Genomic DNA, 17,257 nt, shown 5'->3' with positions numbered 1-17,257 from the left:
CCTGGTGCCAGTACTAGAATAAGTGGGCACAAAATTTAAGGGTGTGCCCAAAACCTCAGTAGTCAAGTTAACACCATTTTTAACATCATTTTTGAAAAAAAAGAGGACAATGAACAAAATATCAAGCTTTTAGATAAGTACAGGATGAGCTGAGCCATGTCAGAGCCTAAGGAAAAAGATAAAAATTGGTCATTCTAGTCCTATCAGTAACTATAGCCTTGTTTTAACACATTCGAGCCTGAATTCCAACCCTCTGTTTCTTCCCTTTGTTCTCACTTCAACAAATGACTTCACTCCCTAAACTCCAGATCTATATTTCCACTTCCATTCTTGGCTTCCACCTGGCCAGAGTGATCAAGGAAAAAACACCGGATTCTAGCCCCAGCTTCATTTTATATCTAAGCTCTCATCCTACTATAAAATCATATAATTGGATTCCAATGAGTCTTGGTAAGAGACAGTGTGGTTGATAATTTGAGGCTCTGGCCGCTGTCAGCTGCTCTGCAGAAAAGTCCTATCAACCTCCTCTGGAAATTTGTCATCTGATTGTACACTAAGAATCCACAAGAACTACCTACACCATCTCCTGACTGTACACTTTCAGGATTATCACATTACTCTATTTCTGCAAGTTCTCTTAATACCTTATATCAACTGTTTTGTGGCAGTTGCTATGGAAGTGGCCATATAATATTCTTCAAAGTCTTTAACTTGGTGTTAAGAGCAAAGAATACTTTGGTATATAACCATTTCTGTTTTTCTATTTTTAATGTAATGTTTCCTGTGATGATGTGTTAGTTGGTCAGTTTGCACACTATTTTCTTCCTTCCAAAGGAAGGAAGCTTTTGTATTTCATAACTGAAATAGTTATGCTTAACTAAATATGACTTGTATAAACTGAGCCACAAGTGTCATGAAAAGTTCAAATACTCTAAGTAAACCAAAACAAAAATATTTCTAATTTTTCAGCATTTGGAAAAATCTTTTAATAATATTAGCTTTGAAAAATGAAAAAAAAGTTCTAAACTTGCAATCTGGGACATGACCATCCTCTCTCACCCCATTCTCCTGCAACAAAAATAACTTGGCTTTTTCTCTTTAAAAAGTTGCTTTCAAATGGCAAAGAAAGTAAATACACTTTAATGTTGTTTTTTATTTTAAAAAAGCGTTTACAGTGGGACTTCCCTGGTGGCGCAGTGGTTGAGAGTCCGCCTGCCAACTCAGGGGACACGGGTTCGTGCCCCGGTCCGGGAAGATCCCACATGCCGCGGAGCGGCTGGGCCCGTGAGCCATGCCCCAGTGAGAGGCCCGTGTACCGCAAAAAAAAAAAAAAAAAAAAAAGGGTGTACAAAACAAAATAGCACACACAGACCTGCTCCATCTAAATCTCACTTCTGCAGGAAACAGATATAGGCATTTTTAGATGAATTTATAGATAATGTACGTGTGCATATGTATAAACGCACATAGACATGCCTGTGTGTGCCCATACATACACACATACATATATACGTCTCACACTACATATTAAAAGTTTGCGTGCCTTTGCAGGCATATGCAGGAAGGGGAAGGAGAGGAAGAGCAACTTGCTAAAACAAGTTGGAGCAACCAGAGCTCAAGACTGTAAAGTGCCTCAGAGAGCAACATACATAAAAAATATTCCTTGGCTGAGAAACTAGATCACTGATAAATTTAGAACAGTTTCAGTTTTTACACAGGAGGTGTAAGGGTAAAAGCCAGGCAACTTCTGAAGTAGTCTTGTAGGGAGGACGATGGTAATTCTTAAATGCAATGGGTCCAAAGGAGATTCAATGCATAACAATGAACTCTAGGTTAATTAGCATCTAGCAGGTAGGCTGGCCCCATCCTGTTGAATTACACTGTACCTTACAAAGCAGGGCCAGCCTTTCAGGATTCAGTATCATACTGACGGGGTTTCTGTCTTAAGGAATCTTGTGTGACATGAACTGTGACAGGGAATGAGTCATATTTTGTATCTTAGAGTATTTAAATTAAAGCCAAATACTCATCCCATAGTAAAAGAGCAAACAAAAAGGGGAAGCTGATGCCACCAGCAATTCAAAAGGTTTAGGGAAGACCTTCAAGATTGTGGAGGAGTACGACGCGGAGATCACCTTCCTCCCCACAAATACATCAGAAATACATGTACATGTGGAACAACTCCTACAGAACACCTACTGAGCGCTGGAAGAAGACCTCAGACCTCCCCAAAGGCAAGAAACTCCCCACGTACCTGGGTAGGGCAAAAGAAAAAAGAATAAACAGAGACAAAAGGATAGGGACGGGACCTGCACCAGTAGGAGGGAGCCGTGAAGGAGGAAAGGTTTCCACACACTAGGAGCCCCTTCGCGGGCGGAGACTGCGGGTGGCGGAGGGGGGAGCTTCGGGGCCGCGGAGGAGAGCGCAGCCACAGGGGTGCGGAGGGCAAAGCGCAGAGATTCCCGCACAGAGGATCGGTGCCGACCTGCACTCACCAGCCCGAGAGGCTTGTCTGCTCGCCCGCCGGGGCGGGCGGGGCTGGGAGCTGAGGCTCGGGCTTCGGTCAAAGCGCAGGGAGAGGACTGGGGTTCGCGGCGTGTACACAGCCTGAAGGGGGCTAGTGCGCCACAGGTTGCGGGGAGGGAGTCCGGGAAAATGTCTGGAGCTGCCAAAGAGGAAAGAGACCATTATTTCAGGGTGCACGAGGAGAGGGGACTCAAAGCTGTGACAAAGTGAGAAGGTGGCATGGACATATATACACTACCAAATGTAAACAGATAGCTAGTGGGAAGCAGCCGCATAGCACAGGGAGATCAGCTCGGTGCATTATGACCACCTAGAGGGGTGGGATACGGAGGGTGGGAGGGAGGGAGACGCAAGAGGGTGGAGATACGGGGATATATGTATATGTATAGCTGATTCACTTTGTTATACAGCAGAAACTAACACACCAGTGTAAAGCAATCATACTCCAATAAAGATGTTAAAAAAACCAAAAAAAAAAAAAAGGTTTAGAAACCACAACTTTAACAAAATCCGTTGAGGATTCTCTAACTCGCACCTGTATTTAACTGCTCACCATGCACGGCTTCTTGGATCTCTTAAAGACATCAAAAGACCTGTTTCCTGAATTGTCAGCCTTTCAAAATTCAAATATTATTATATCATGTTATAATGCTTCACAGGATTTCCTTTGCACTTGATAAAGACCCAGATCCTCATTTTTTGACTGAAAGGTGTTACAGCAGCGTTTCTCGCCCCCCCACCTGAGCCTGACGAAGGCCGTTTTTCACCTTGTCTACTTCCTGCACCTTCGTGCTGCCCCCAGGGGCCAGCTGTCAACTACAAATTGGCATTTTCCACTGGGACTTGCCAACTACCTCTACAAGGATTAAATCCTGCGCTGCTGCAGCTACTGACTTTCAACACTCCCTGAAAGGAGTTCAGGGCGGAAAGCAGAAACGAGGCCCTCTGTGCTCTGGGAACAACTGGCAGAACAGGTCTTCAGCTTCCCTCTTGCTTTCTGTTGACTAGTCTCTCTGGGGGGAAGCCAGTCACCATGTTAGGAGTCAGGAAGTTGGGAGTGGCTTGGCTAGCTGTTTCTGGCTCTGGGTTTCTCCTGAGGTTTCAGTGCAGATGTTGGCTGCAGCTGCTGTCCCCTGAAGGCTGCCTGGGACTGAAGGATTCACTTCCAGCGGGGTTCACTCACATGCATGGCAAGTTGATGCCACTTAGGTCCAAGAGGCCTCAGGTCCTCCACACCTGGGACCCCCCCACAGGCTGCCTTCTTCCTTCTTTTCTCCTTTCTTTCTCCTTTTCTTTCAAGGATATAGTGGCCTGCATGCAAGGTGGCTCCCAAGGATCCCAGCCACATTGCAAACAAGTGGTGTTGTGTCACTAGAACTAGGCAATAAAATGAGTGTAGACATGATGTGTGTTGTTTCCTGCCTGGCACGTAAGCGCCGCAGACCATCACGGCGTCGCTCTTTCATATAGTATTTAAATAACTTTGTTGTTTTACCATAGTTTTAGATTCACAGCAAAGTTGCACGCATATTAGAGAGAGCTCTCATATATACAGATGTTCCTTGGTGTCTGCAGGGAGACTGGTTCCAGCACCCTCGAGGATACAAAAATCCACAGATCTCAAGTCCTTTATATAAAATGGCATACTATAACCTATGCACATCCTCCTGTATACTTTAAATCACCCCTAGATTACTTACAATACTTCATACAGTGTAAATGCTATGTAAATCGTTACTGGGTATGGCAAATTCAAGCTTTGCTTTTTGGAACTATCTGCGATTTTTAAAAAATATTTTTGATCCACAGTTGGTTGAATCTGTGGATGCAAATCCCATAGATACAAAGGGCTGAGTCCTCCATACCCAGTTTCCCTACATTACTGAAGTACATTTTTCACAACCACTGATACATTAGTAACTGAACTCCGTATTTCATTCAGATTTCATGTTTTTCCTTAATGTCCTCTTTTTTCTGTTCCAGGATCCCATCTATGATATCACATTTCATTTGGGCGTCATATAACCTTGGGCTCCTCTGGTCTGTGACAGGTCCTCAGATGTCGCCTGACAGTTTAGAGGAATACTGGTCAGGTTTTTGTAGAATGTCCCTCAATTTCAGTTTGTTCTATGTTCTTATGGTAAGATTAGGGCTATGAATTTTGAGAAGAAGACCACAGTCTTCTGTATTATATGAATAATACAGTAATACAGTATTACTGTATTTGGAGATAGAGCCTTTAGGAGGTAACTAAGGTTAAACGTAATATTAAAAATGTACCCTAAACTGATAGGATTAGTGTCCATAGAAGAGACACCAGGTAGCTCTCTCTTCCTCTCTAGCATGTGAGGACACAGTGAGAAGACAGGCAGCTGCCTACAAGCCAGGAAGAGAGCTGTCTCCAAAAACTGACACTGTTGGACCTCGATCTGGGATCTTTTAGCTTCCAGAACTATGATAAAATAAAGTTTTATTGTTTCAGCCCCCCAGTTTATGATATTCTGTTATGGCAGCCCAAGCAGACTAATACATAGGTGATTATATAAAAAGAGGGACAAAAACTATCTTGTGATAGTTGAAAAGCATAAACAAATACATGATGCACTTATATGTACCTCCTTTGCACCATGGCATCTGGCAAGAGACCGAGAACAGTGAAGACCAACCCTCCCCCAGGGGCAATATGCCAGAGGGCTCGAGTTTGGCTCCATCTGGTAGTAAGGAGGTCTAGGTAGCTGTGGTGACCTGGTGGGGTTCTCGGCCCTTAATTCAAGGCATTGTGGGGAGCCGCGTAGGGAGGGTTACAGTCTCTGCCACTGTGAGAGCGTCTATGTCCAATAAATTCCAGCATGTGACTGGCAATGGCAATGACACAAATCTAAGCAGGTCAGCACAGGAGCCCAGGGGAAATCTATGGTGGTCATGGTGGTCCAGAGTCTCCAGGAAGCAGGAGGAAATTGCTAAAGTGAAGATATTTCTGGGGGCACTAATAGGAGTACCCAAAGAATTCCAACTTAGTTTCTAATCAGCTTCGTTGGAAGGGGCTTCATTAAAGGTGGGCTGATTTGCAAGTAACAGAAAAAAATGGCCTTAAGTGAAATTTAAGGAATATGTTGCTTCCAGAATCCCAAAAGGCCTAGAAGATGTTGGGTTTGTTTTCATGTTGTGGGTTTTGAGAGGGTCAATAGCTATTTCTTGACAGTGTTAGGGATAGAGATGCTCTCAGTTAACCAAGTAGCCTTCAGGAAATCAACCAAGGTTGAGTGTTCAAATGAATCTCCGAAGAAGGATGTCCTCAATGTAAATCATAATAGTTCTCCTAGAGTAAGTTGGATGAAGTAAAAATCTTGCCCTCACACACTGCCTGCCAGGGCAAGGCTGTTGATGTACCTGGGATTGCCTGGTTTCCCTTTGGAGGTGAAGGAAAATTATAGCTGGGAAGCTGTTGAAATAAGCCCTGAACAGAACATACTGGCCAAATCTGTAATGGCCACATATTTACCAGTCGCTGCTTGGATAGATCAGTAATTAGACAACGTTGGATGGGAACACTGCATTTAGGTTGTAGTAACTCACTGTGAGATGCAATCCATTCAAGTTAAAGAAGAGATGAAATTTAAGTAAAACAGAGAAGCAGTGGGAATAATTAATCTTTCCACTAAATAGATCAAGCGTAATGGATTTCAAATCTTGAATGTCTTGTTTTAATTAACATTTAGTCTTATTATCTATTGTAATTGGAGGTGGGGACACCTATAACGTCCTATGTCGTGAACGCAATGTGCAAGTGCCAATGGCTTGATTTGATTTCAATTTATTTCTCAGTGGGTCAGATTATCTATGCCTTCTCTTGGACATTTATGACAACATGTGCTATGACCATGGGGAATTTAGGCAAAACCACTGTTCCAATGGTTAAGATGAGACATACCTCTTTCATGTCCATTTTATCTTCAGTAACAGACTAACATTATCGGAGGTACTATGTTTAAATTTAGGGGGATCCTACCAAATCAACATCTAGCTTAGGGAGGCACAAAAGAGAATCTCCGCCTTTTACCTTTTTTGTTCTATCGATTCTTTCAGTAAATTGTGGATTTCCAATTAGGTCAAATTGTGGATCTCTGTTCTAGTTTTGTAATCTCCCCAGGTTTCTTTCTTTTCTTTCTCTCTCTGTCTCCCTTTTTTTTTTAAGGACCCCCTTAAGGGTGCGCTGATTCGCAAGTAAAAGTATAAATGCTCAAAGTGCATGCTTGCTTGGGGCATCAGAGCCAGTTAGAAGCCAAAAACAAACAAACAAAAAAACAGAGGAGAAGCACCCTGAAAATGGATGATGGTGAATATCACCAAAAGCCTGCTCAGAATGCCAAATGTTAGGACCAGGTTGCATTGCCACGGCGGATCCCCACTCAAAATTTGGTTCAGTGTCAGGCATCCAATGATGCCACACATAGCAGAGGAATATGAAAATCTTTACTACTCGTATAATAAGATTTATGGGGAGAGAACGGTGGTTACCCGAGTAGATCCAAGGTAACTTGAGAGAGAAAGGAGACTAGCTTGGATTTTTGTTTGTTTGTTTTGGTGGTTACTGTGTGGGGCTGGTGTCAGGATCCTGGCACTACTGGGGTCTCGCTTGTTTTGACATTGCCGCCTGCACCAAAGAAGGGGCTCTCAGGCTTTCCCAGCATCTTTCCCAGGTGTGTGGAAAAGGAAGAGAGAAAGGGGAGTCCTAAAGTCTGGATGGAGACACCACCTCTATCTTTCAAGGCTGTTTCCCATAATAAAAACATCCTGGGAAACAGTCTGGGTCAGGCAGTTTTTCGATCCCAGCACAGGCAGAAAAGCAAGAGACCCTCTCAGAACTGTCTCCGCACAGCTGTGTCTTCTCTCCCAACCTGGAACTTGTAATGTGTTTATGAACAGGTAAATGTGTGGTTATAGGAAAGATGCAAATGTTCACACATTTATTGAAGCTGTGAAATTATAGTTTTACAGGCTCCAACGTTAGAATTCCAGAAACACTTTACAGTTAATCTCCACGTCCCTGTTAGTTCCGACAACATCTCTACTGCTATGGAAACGACACCACCACCATCAAAATAGAAAACAAAATGAGAAAGTTTCTTCATGGCTTTAAGTAAAATAAGCATTAAAAAATAATGTCTCGGAGCTAGATGTACGGACAGGTGTAAATATTTTACCTAGTGTCCATACATTTCAGGAAGAAAAGGAAGCAAAATCACTGATCATCCTTCGCATCCGATACAGAAAGAGGGCTTTAGGACCTCAGAAAATTTATCGGTGAAAGAGTGGATGTGCGGGACCCGTCCTTCCAACTGCAGAAGGAAATCGCGCCCAACTCACAGTCCAGATACACACCGGTCCCGCCAGCCTCCTCCTTCAGCTCCAACGGGACGGCGCCCCCCGGCCCGCGGGCCTCGTAATCCCCTCGGCACAGTCCCGCAGTCCGGAGGCGGCTTTGTCCCTCCGGGGCGGAGTCTGCGCAGGCGCCCACGGCCCACGCAGCCCCGCCCACCCGCCCCTCCCAGTACCGCCGGCCGCTGGAGAAGACCCCGCGAGCCCTGAGCGGCAGGCTTGGGGCAGAATCTCTGCGCGCTTGAGGGGAAGAGCTGCATGCTCCTCGCAAACGTCACCGACTTTCTGTCCTCGGACACGAGCAGGTTGGGACGCGCCGTCTCGGGGTCCAGGGTGTCACGTCCTCCCGGAACGTCTGAATGATTTTCTGCAGAGCTGAGTGCGGCGGGGCGAGGCTGCAGCCTTCCCGCCTCAGCTGCAAGGGGCAGACGTCGGGGCACCTCAGACGCTCGCCCCTGCCCAGGATGCCCCCGATGCCGCTCAGCAGCCGGGCTCCGGGCAGCACGCTTCGCTCCGTCACCTCGTGCAGGAGGCCCCGCATCTCGCAGGCGTGGTCTGAGAAGGCGGTGATGTTGGCGCCCAGCTGCTTCCGGATGTGCTGCTCCTCCTGGAGCAGCCTCGCCAGGACGGCCTCCTGCTCGCCGTCCACTGCCCGGCTCAGCTGCCGGAACTCCGAGGCCAGCTCCCGCAGCTCCAGCAGCTTTCTGTCCTGCGCGGCCACCAGGCTGTGGACATGTGCCCCCCGCCTCTCCAAAGGCTCCACGTGAGCGCCGAGCCTCTGCCGGGCTCAGCCGCGGCCTCGCCCAGCGGTCTCACCAAGTGGCCCTGGTGCCCAGGGGTCCGGGCGCACAGGGGACAGACACAGCACCTCCAGGTGTTCCTCGCAGAAGAGGCTCAGGACCTGGCGGTGAAGCTTGCACAAGCGCGGCTCCTCGCACCTCCTCCTGTTGCTCCGGCTGCTCTGGAGCAGCCTGGCCACCTGGATCATCCTGGCCAGCTGGGCGTTGCTCCTTACCTGCTGCTCCTGGCACGGGTGGCGGCACGCGGGGCAGGGGAACCTGTCCTCCAGGTGAGCCCAGGACCGCTGGATGCAGGAGCGGCCGGAGTTGTGGCCACACTCAGTGGTGCCGGGGTCTCTCAGGCCCTCCAGACAGACCGGGCATCTGGCTTCCGCCTGGACTCCATCCAGGGCCGTGGCCAGCGCCATCGGGGCAGCACTGAGGTGGGTTTCTTAGGAGGCCGGGCTGCAGGGTCTCTGTGCTGAGCCGCAGGCGCACCCTCGGGTTTCCCTACTTGCCGTCCTTGACGCTGAAATTTTACAGGCCCTGCAGGGCTTGGTGTGCAGCCAGGTGCCCAGAGGGGCTTCCTTCACTCCTGTGGCCGATCACAGAGCATCTGGGCGACTTGCTGCCCTCAGCAGCTGGAGGTTGTGAAGCCAAGCTCAGCAACTCTCTGGGTCAGAGAGCAGACACAACTCCAAAGTTCCTTTTCCTTCCTGGGGCTAAGAAGATAATCCTTCCTGTGAAAAGGAAGTGCCCTGTGTCTTGAGGGACTCTCACTGCCACCGTGAGGCATCCTCTGATCCTCCCCTCCACCACGACCCACCTACACCTGCACGGACCACAGGTTGATGGGACCAGGTCCTGGGGCTGTGGAAAGTGTGTGGGCTTGAGGACAAGACCCAGGCCCTGGGTGAGAGTCCCCACTCAGTCACCTGCTATCTGGGGACCTGGGGAGAGTTGCATAACATCCCAGTTCTAAGAGAATCTGGTAAAAGGATAAAAATTCCAGCTTCAATCACTTCAATCTTCTCAAAAATCTAATAAAAGAATGGTATTTCTTGGCTTAAACCACAGATATTTGTGACAGCACTGAACTCATAATACATCAAAATTTACTTTTCACTTAAGCTTCTCAACTACAGGATGTATCAAATTGTGTGCGTAAGTGGATGGGATTTGGGCTAGATGAAGTTTGCTCTGGGCCCCTTCCCAAAACTGACTTTTCACATCAAGCACAGAATGAGATTGAGATCAGTATTTCAATTTGAGTTGAAGCGGAGAAACACATGCGCATACAAACGTACTCCCTGACCACAGTGGTGAGCTACCAACTAGTGAGGATTTGTGAGGTCAAGATCCTGAGCAGAAGGTGTGGTGCTTCCCCTTAGGAGCAGCTGCTGATTCTCAAGGAGGCTGAGAGGCCAACTCTCAGGGATGAGAACTTGGAGTTCAGGGCACCCACAGAGGATGTGTCCTGGTAGACACTCCAGACTTTCCACTGGGATCAGCGAAGTGATCCCAAAGCTGGAAGTGAGCATCCATGGGCGGAGGGGGGAGGGGTGTCTATTGATTTGATCGTCTCCAGCACTGATAGGTTTAAGACAATCTCTGAGTCCAGAGACCCCAGAATGAATTTCAAAGTGTTAAGATACAGCATCTTGGAGATATGTGGTGTCACTGGATCATTCATACACAGCTGGTGAGAGGTAAGTGGGCATAACCACTTTTTTTTTTTTTTTTTTTTTTTTTTGCGGTACGCGGGCCTCTCACTGCTGTGGCCTCTCCCGTTGCAGAGCACAGGCTCTGGACGCGCAGGCTCAGCGGCCATGGCTCACGGGCCCAGCCGCTCCGTGGCACGCGGGATCCTCCCGGACCGGGGCACGAACCCATGTCCCCTGCATCAGCAGGCGGACCCCCAACCACTGCGCCACCAGGGAAGCCCCGGGCATAACCACTTTTGAAAACTATTTTGCATTATTAACTATCTTAGAACATACACTCAGTTATGTCACTCAGGCTGTGTAACCATCCAGAGTATAAACTAGAAGGGGTACAAACTACACAAAACTACATTTACGAAGGATCGATACAACACTTTCCACAAGTCCAAACTGGAAATAACCCCAAAGTTCCACAACACTAGAATGCGTAAATGAATTCCTATCTCTTCATACAGTGGGACATTAATCAGCAGTGGGTGGGCACTAAGTACTCTTCACCCCAAACCTGAAATGAATCTCAAAGATGTAACGTGGTGTGACAAAAAGCCAGGCACAAAAGAATACACACCGTGTGTGCGGGAAAAATGACTTCATGGTGCTAGCCCTCAGCATTAGTGCTCATACTGGGGGAGGAGGGATGGGCTAGTGATTGGGAGGAAGGTGAGAAGGCTCTAGGGGTGCTGGTAACAATCTGTTTCTTCGTCTGGGTGGTGGTGTAGGGTTACAGGCGTAAACAGTTTTCTATGTGCATGTCTAATAAAAGCCAAAGTGACCATAAAACCACAGACTATAGAAATAAATTGTAGAGAAATATGTTCAATCTGTTTGGCCGAGGAGGCAAAGTTTTGAAAATCAGAAAACTACATGATTGCTTCAAGCATTTAATTAGCTTATATCAAGCAGTTCAAGCAAACATAACAATCAGGATACAAAAATGGGTAAAGAAGATTAACAGATGGCCAATTATGAAGTCAAAGCAGATCATTTTTAATAATTCAGAGACATCAGTGTGAAAAACAAGAGAGGCTGTTCTTTGTGCCTTGTCTGATTGGCAGAGATTTGTAGAAGACCACAGACAGGGTAGTGGAGCCAGAAGGAGAGGAAGCCTGGTGGGGTGAGCGAGCAGAGACTCTGAGCCAGGCTGCCTGGGCTGCAATCCTGGCTCTTCCATCTATGGCCCTGTGACCTCTGACAGCTCAGAAAGGATTTACAGAGGAGGGGAAAACGTGCCTAGCAGCAGGCCTGGCACATGGAGGTGCTCATGGTACTCAACTAACAAAACCCCAGAATTGCCATGCTCAGGATGCTGTGGTCAAAGAACACACCTTCTGTTGTCCCCACTGACAACCTGGCCCAAGCCCCTACATGTTCCCCTGGGTGCCTGCACCAGCCTCTGACCACCCAGCCCACCACCACCCGCTGGGCCCCTCCAGTCTCCTCCCACCCACGCCAGGATCTAATTACACCCTCTCCTGCAGGACTGCTGTTCCCCGCACAGGAACTGTGTCCTGCCCTCAGCCCCAGCTTCTCCCAGCACCAAGTCCTCTGCAGCGCTCAACCTCTTGCCCTCTTCCTGTAGGTTCAGCCCCCTCTGGCCCCAGCACCTTTGTACAAGCAGAGCCCTCACTTGTCTCCTGTGCTGCCCAGCTCAGAGCTCACTTGTCCCTTCCTCCAGAATCCAGCTTCCCGACTCCATGAGGAGTCACCTCCCCCAACAAAATGTGCCAGAGCTGTAAGGACAGGATCAGGAACTCTTTCCACTCTGGCTGTTGTAAATTTACACGTTTTGGAAATCTGCCTCCCACACGTGACTGTCAACTCCATGTGAACCCGCCATGATGGCATCTCCAAATATCACCTCAGTCCCCGGCTAAGCTGTCGAATGACTAAAACCCTGGCCAGGTTTCTGGTCTCCCTTAAGAACTGAGTGACTCTGGGCAACTTACTTATACTCTCTGTGTCTGCAAGCAGGCAGTGGTGAAGTTGAGGAAGGCCAAGTTCATACTGGGCTCCATAGCTCTAATCCCTCTCCTCCCCACCTATACACTGATGATGGATTTAAAGTCATTTAAAAATCAAAGTGGACCCAGGTGGCCATTGTCGTTGTGGTTTCAAATACCTCCCCTCATCACTGAGAACTTGAGTTTTCTGAAATGGTTCAAACTCAAGGACACAACCAGCCGTTTTCAAGTGTCTGCTAACAGCTCTAGTGGCAACTTTCCGATTTCACTATCACAGCCACCCCCCAACTGTGTAATCGTCTTGACCCCAGCCAGTGCAGCCAGACTGCCTGCCAGTGCAAAAGTCATGGGTTTGAGCCCTGCGCTGGGAAGATCCCACATGCTGCAGAGCAACTAAGCCTGTGTGCCACAACTACTGAGCCCGTGCTCTAGAGATGGTGAGCCACAACTACTGAGCTTGTGTGCCACAACTACTGAAGCCCACGCGCCTAGAGCCTGTGTTCCGTAACAAGCCACCACAATGAGAAGCCTGCTTGCTGCAACTAGAGAAAGCCTGCATGTAGCAATGAAGACCCAATGCAACCAAAAATAAATAAATTAATTAATTTTTTAAAAAGCCAATGGATCAATGATGAAATCAAAGAGGAAATAAAAAAGTATCTTGAGACAAATGACAATGAAAACAGAACCACACAAAATCTATGTGATGCAGCAAAAGCAGTCCTTAGAGGGAAGTTCATAGCAATACCATCCTTCCTCAAAAAACAAGAAAAATTTCAAATGAACAACCTAACCTACTGACTAAAAGAATTAGAAAGAGAAGAACAAAGAAAAGCTAAAGTCAGCAGAAGGAAGACAATAATAAAGATCAGAGAGGAAGTAAATAAAATAAAGATTAAATAAAAACAATAGAAAAAATCAATAAAATCAAGAATTGGTTCTTTGAAAGGGTAAACAAAATCGACAAACCTCTGGCCACGCTCGCCAAGAAGAAAAGAGAGAGGACCACATAAACAAAATAAGTAATGAAAGACAAAAGATAACAACTGACACCGCAGAAATAAAAAATCCACAAGCGAATATTATGAAGAGTTATATGTCAACAAGTTGGACAATCTAGAAGAAATGGACAAGTTTCTAGAAACATATATAGCCCACCAAAACTGAATCAAGAAGAAATGGCTCATTTGAACAGACCCATCACTAGAAATTAAATAGAGTCTGTGATAGACAAAACTCCCTGCAAACAAAAGTCCAGGACCAGATGGCTTCATTGTGGAATTGTACCAAACATACAAAGAAGACCTTATACTGATCCTTCTCAAACTCTTCTAAAAGATTTGCAAAGAGGGAACACTCCCAAAGTCATTCTATGTAGCCATCATCACCCTGATACTAAACCAGACAAAGACACTACCAAAAAATAATATTACAGGCCAGTATCTCTGATGAGTATAGATTCAAAAATTCTCAACAGGGCTTCCCTGGTGGCGCAGTGGCTGAGAGTCCGCCTGCCAATGCAGGGGACATGGGTTTGTGCCCCGGTCTGGGAAGATCCCACATGCCGTGGAGCAGCTGGGCCCGTGAGCCATGGCTGCTGAGCCTGTGCGTCCGGAGCCTGTGCTCCGCAACAGGAGAGGCCACAACAGTGAGAGGCCCACGTACCACAAAAAAAAAAAAAAAATCTCAACAAAATATCAGCAAACCAAATCCAACAACACATAAAAAAGATCATACACCAGGGTCTCAAGGATAGTTTAACATATGCAAATCAATCAATATGATATATAACAACAAAATAAAAAATAAAAACCACAGGATCATCTCAATAGATGCACAAATTCCATTTGACAAAATTCAATATCCATTCATGATAAAAACTCTTACCAAAGTGGGTATAGAAGCAACATATCTCAACATATTTAAAGCCATTTATGACAAACCCACAGCCAATGTTATACTTAAGGATGAAAGGCTGAAAGCCTTCCTGCTAAAATCTGGAACAAGACAAGGATGCCCACTCTCACCACTTCTATTCAACATAGTATTGGAAGTCCTAGCCACAGCAATTAGAGAAGAAAAAGAAAGAAAATGTATCCAAATTGGAGGGGAAGAGGTAATGTTGTCATGATATGCAGATGCCTTGATATTCTATATAGAAAACAGTAAAGACGCCACACAAAAACTATTAGAACTGGTAAACAAATTCAGCAAAGTAGCAGGACACAAGATTAACATGCAGAAACTTTGCATTTTTTTACACTAACAATGAAATACCAGAAATGGAAAGTAAAAAAAAAAAAAAAAAATCCCATTTGAAATCACATCAAAGAGTATAGAATACATAGGAATAAAACTGACCAAGGAGGTGGAAGACTTATATGCTGAGAACTATAAAACAGTGATAAAGAAAAATGAAGATGATTCAAGAAAATGGAAAGATGTCCCATGCTCTTGGATTGGAAGAATAAACATTGTTAAAATGGCCATACTATGCAAAGCAATCTACAGATTTAATGCAATTGCTATCAAATGACCCATGTATTTTTCACAGAAGTAGAACAAATAATCCCAAACAGAATTGCCAAAGCAATCCTGAAGAAAAAGAACAAACCTGGAGGCATAACCCTACCAGACTCCAGAGGAATACCACCAAGCTACAGTAATCAAAACAGTGTAGTACTGGAACAAAAACAGATCAATGGAACAGAATAGAATGCCCAGAAATAAACCCACACACCTGCAGTCAATTAATCTTTGACAAAAAAGGCAAGAATATACAATGGAGAAAAGTCAGGCTCTTCAGCAAGCAGTGTTGAGAAAACTGGACAGTCGCATGTAAATTAATGGTTAGAACACTCCCTCACACCATACACAAAAATAAGCTCAAAATGGCTTAAAGACTTAAATATAAGACAGGATACCATAAAACTTCTAGAAGAGAACATAGGCAAAATATTCTCTGATATAAATTGTAGCAATGTATTCTTAGGTCAGTCTCCCAAGGCAATAGAAATAAAAGCAAAAATAAACAAATGGGACCAGATCAAACTTACAAGCTTTTGCACAGTGAAGGAAACCATAAACGAACAAAAAGAAAACATATGGACTCAGAGAAAGTATTTGCAAATGATGTGACCAATAAGGGCTTAATTTCCAAAACATAAAGCTCAATGATAAAAAAAAAAAAGAAAATATGAGCAGAAGACCTAATTAGACATTTCTGTGAAGAAGACATACAGATGGCTAATAGGCACATGAAAAGATGTTCAACATTACTAATTATTAGAGAAATGCAAATCAAAACTACAATGGGGTATCACCTCACACCAGTCAGAATGGCCATCATCAAGAAGTCTACAAATAATAAATGTTGGAGAGAGTATGGAGAAAAGGGAAGCCTCCTATACTGTTGGTGGGAATCTAAATTGTTACAGCCACTATGAAGAACACAATGGAGATTCCTTAAAAAACTAAAAATATGATCCAGGAATCTCACTCCTGGGCATATATCTGGACGAATCTATAGTTCTGAAGGATACATGCACCCTTCTGTTCATACCAGCACTATTCACAAGAGCCAGAACATGGAAGGAACCTAAATGTCCCTTGATAGATGAATGGATAAAGAAGATATGGTACATATATACAGTGGAATACTAATCTGCCATAAAAAAGAATGAAATTATGCCATTTTCAACAACTTGGATGGACCTAGAGATTATAATACTAATTGAGGTGAGTCAGGCAGAGAAAGACTTATATCACATGATATGACTCATATGTGGAATCTAAAGTATGATACAAATGAACTTATTTCCAAAACAGAAATAAACTCACTGACATAGAAAACATACTTATGTTTACCACACATTAAATTGCGTGGGAGAGGAATAAATTAGGAGTTTGGTATTAGCATATACAAACTAGTGTATATAAAATAGAGAAGCAACAAGGACATACAGTATAGCACAGGGAACTATATTCAATATTCTGGAATAAACAATTGTGGAAATGAATATGAAAAAGAATAAATATATATATTTCATATGTATATATATACACATATGAAAAGTAATAAATAAATATGACTGAATCACTTTGCTGTACACCAGAAACTATTAAAACATTCTAAATCAACTATACTTCAATATATATATTTTAAATCAAGGCAGTTATTGCCCTGTTTCAGTGTGGATGACCTTCCATTCAGGAGACAGGGGTACGGCTTTTATTTTCATTGTGGACACAAATTCCTGTCCTAAGGACTTGTGCACTGAATAGTGCCTAGCACCATCTGCTGGAAAGCTTTTGAACAACCAAACTGATATGAATAGATGAAAAATAATGCAGGGTGTTCAGTCCTCTACTGGCCACTGCAGCACGTGTCAGAGCTGAATGTTTCCAGCTCTAGGTCTATACTGGGAGTGGTCTCTGCACATATAGGCGAATGTCCATTATGCCTTTTAAACCACAACTGAGAGGAGAAGTGTTCTCTAACCACACCCCTGCCCCTTTTTTCACTTAACTTTGGGTCTTAGAAATCATCCCATATCCACACAAATATTTCAATTTGGGGGGGGGGGTCAACTGTGAGCAAAAAAGCTTAAATGGAAAGTGTTATATTCATGATGGGAAAAGAAAGTTTTGGAGGAAGGATATCCTTTCGCTAGATCAGCCTTTCCTCCAGTATTCTTTGCTCTCTCATTTTAAAATAAAAGCTACCCTTTATTGAGTACTTTACTATAGTTTAGACCTTCTGCTCTATGCTTTAGTCAAACTTCCCATGAAAACTTCATGAGAATTCTCTGTTGTAGGAAGAATTGTCTCCCATAGACAAAAGTAGAAAGGGAGGCTTAGAGTGGTGATTTACTCGGGGCCACCCGGA

General features: G+C 44.9%; 1 pseudogene across 1 annotated transcript in view; it reads right to left on the bottom strand.

Moving 5' to 3' along the window:
* The window catches only part of LOC309798910 (tripartite motif-containing protein 75-like), a 40,543-nt pseudogene that overhangs the window by 10,977 nt on the left and 12,309 nt on the right, over window positions 1-17,257 (bottom strand). Inside the window, exon 4 of the transcript XR_014296216.1 lies at window positions 7,894-9,424. The product of XR_014296216.1 is annotated as a tripartite motif-containing protein 75-like (transcript). The remainder of the gene's footprint in view (window positions 1-7,893; window positions 9,425-17,257) is intronic.

This window comes from Mesoplodon mirus (assembly GCF_964341445.2).
Source record: "Mesoplodon mirus genome assembly, chromosome: 2".
Taxonomy (NCBI): Eukaryota; Metazoa; Chordata; class Mammalia; order Artiodactyla; family Ziphiidae; genus Mesoplodon; species Mesoplodon mirus.
This window is presented reverse-complemented; position numbering and strand designations above follow the sequence as displayed.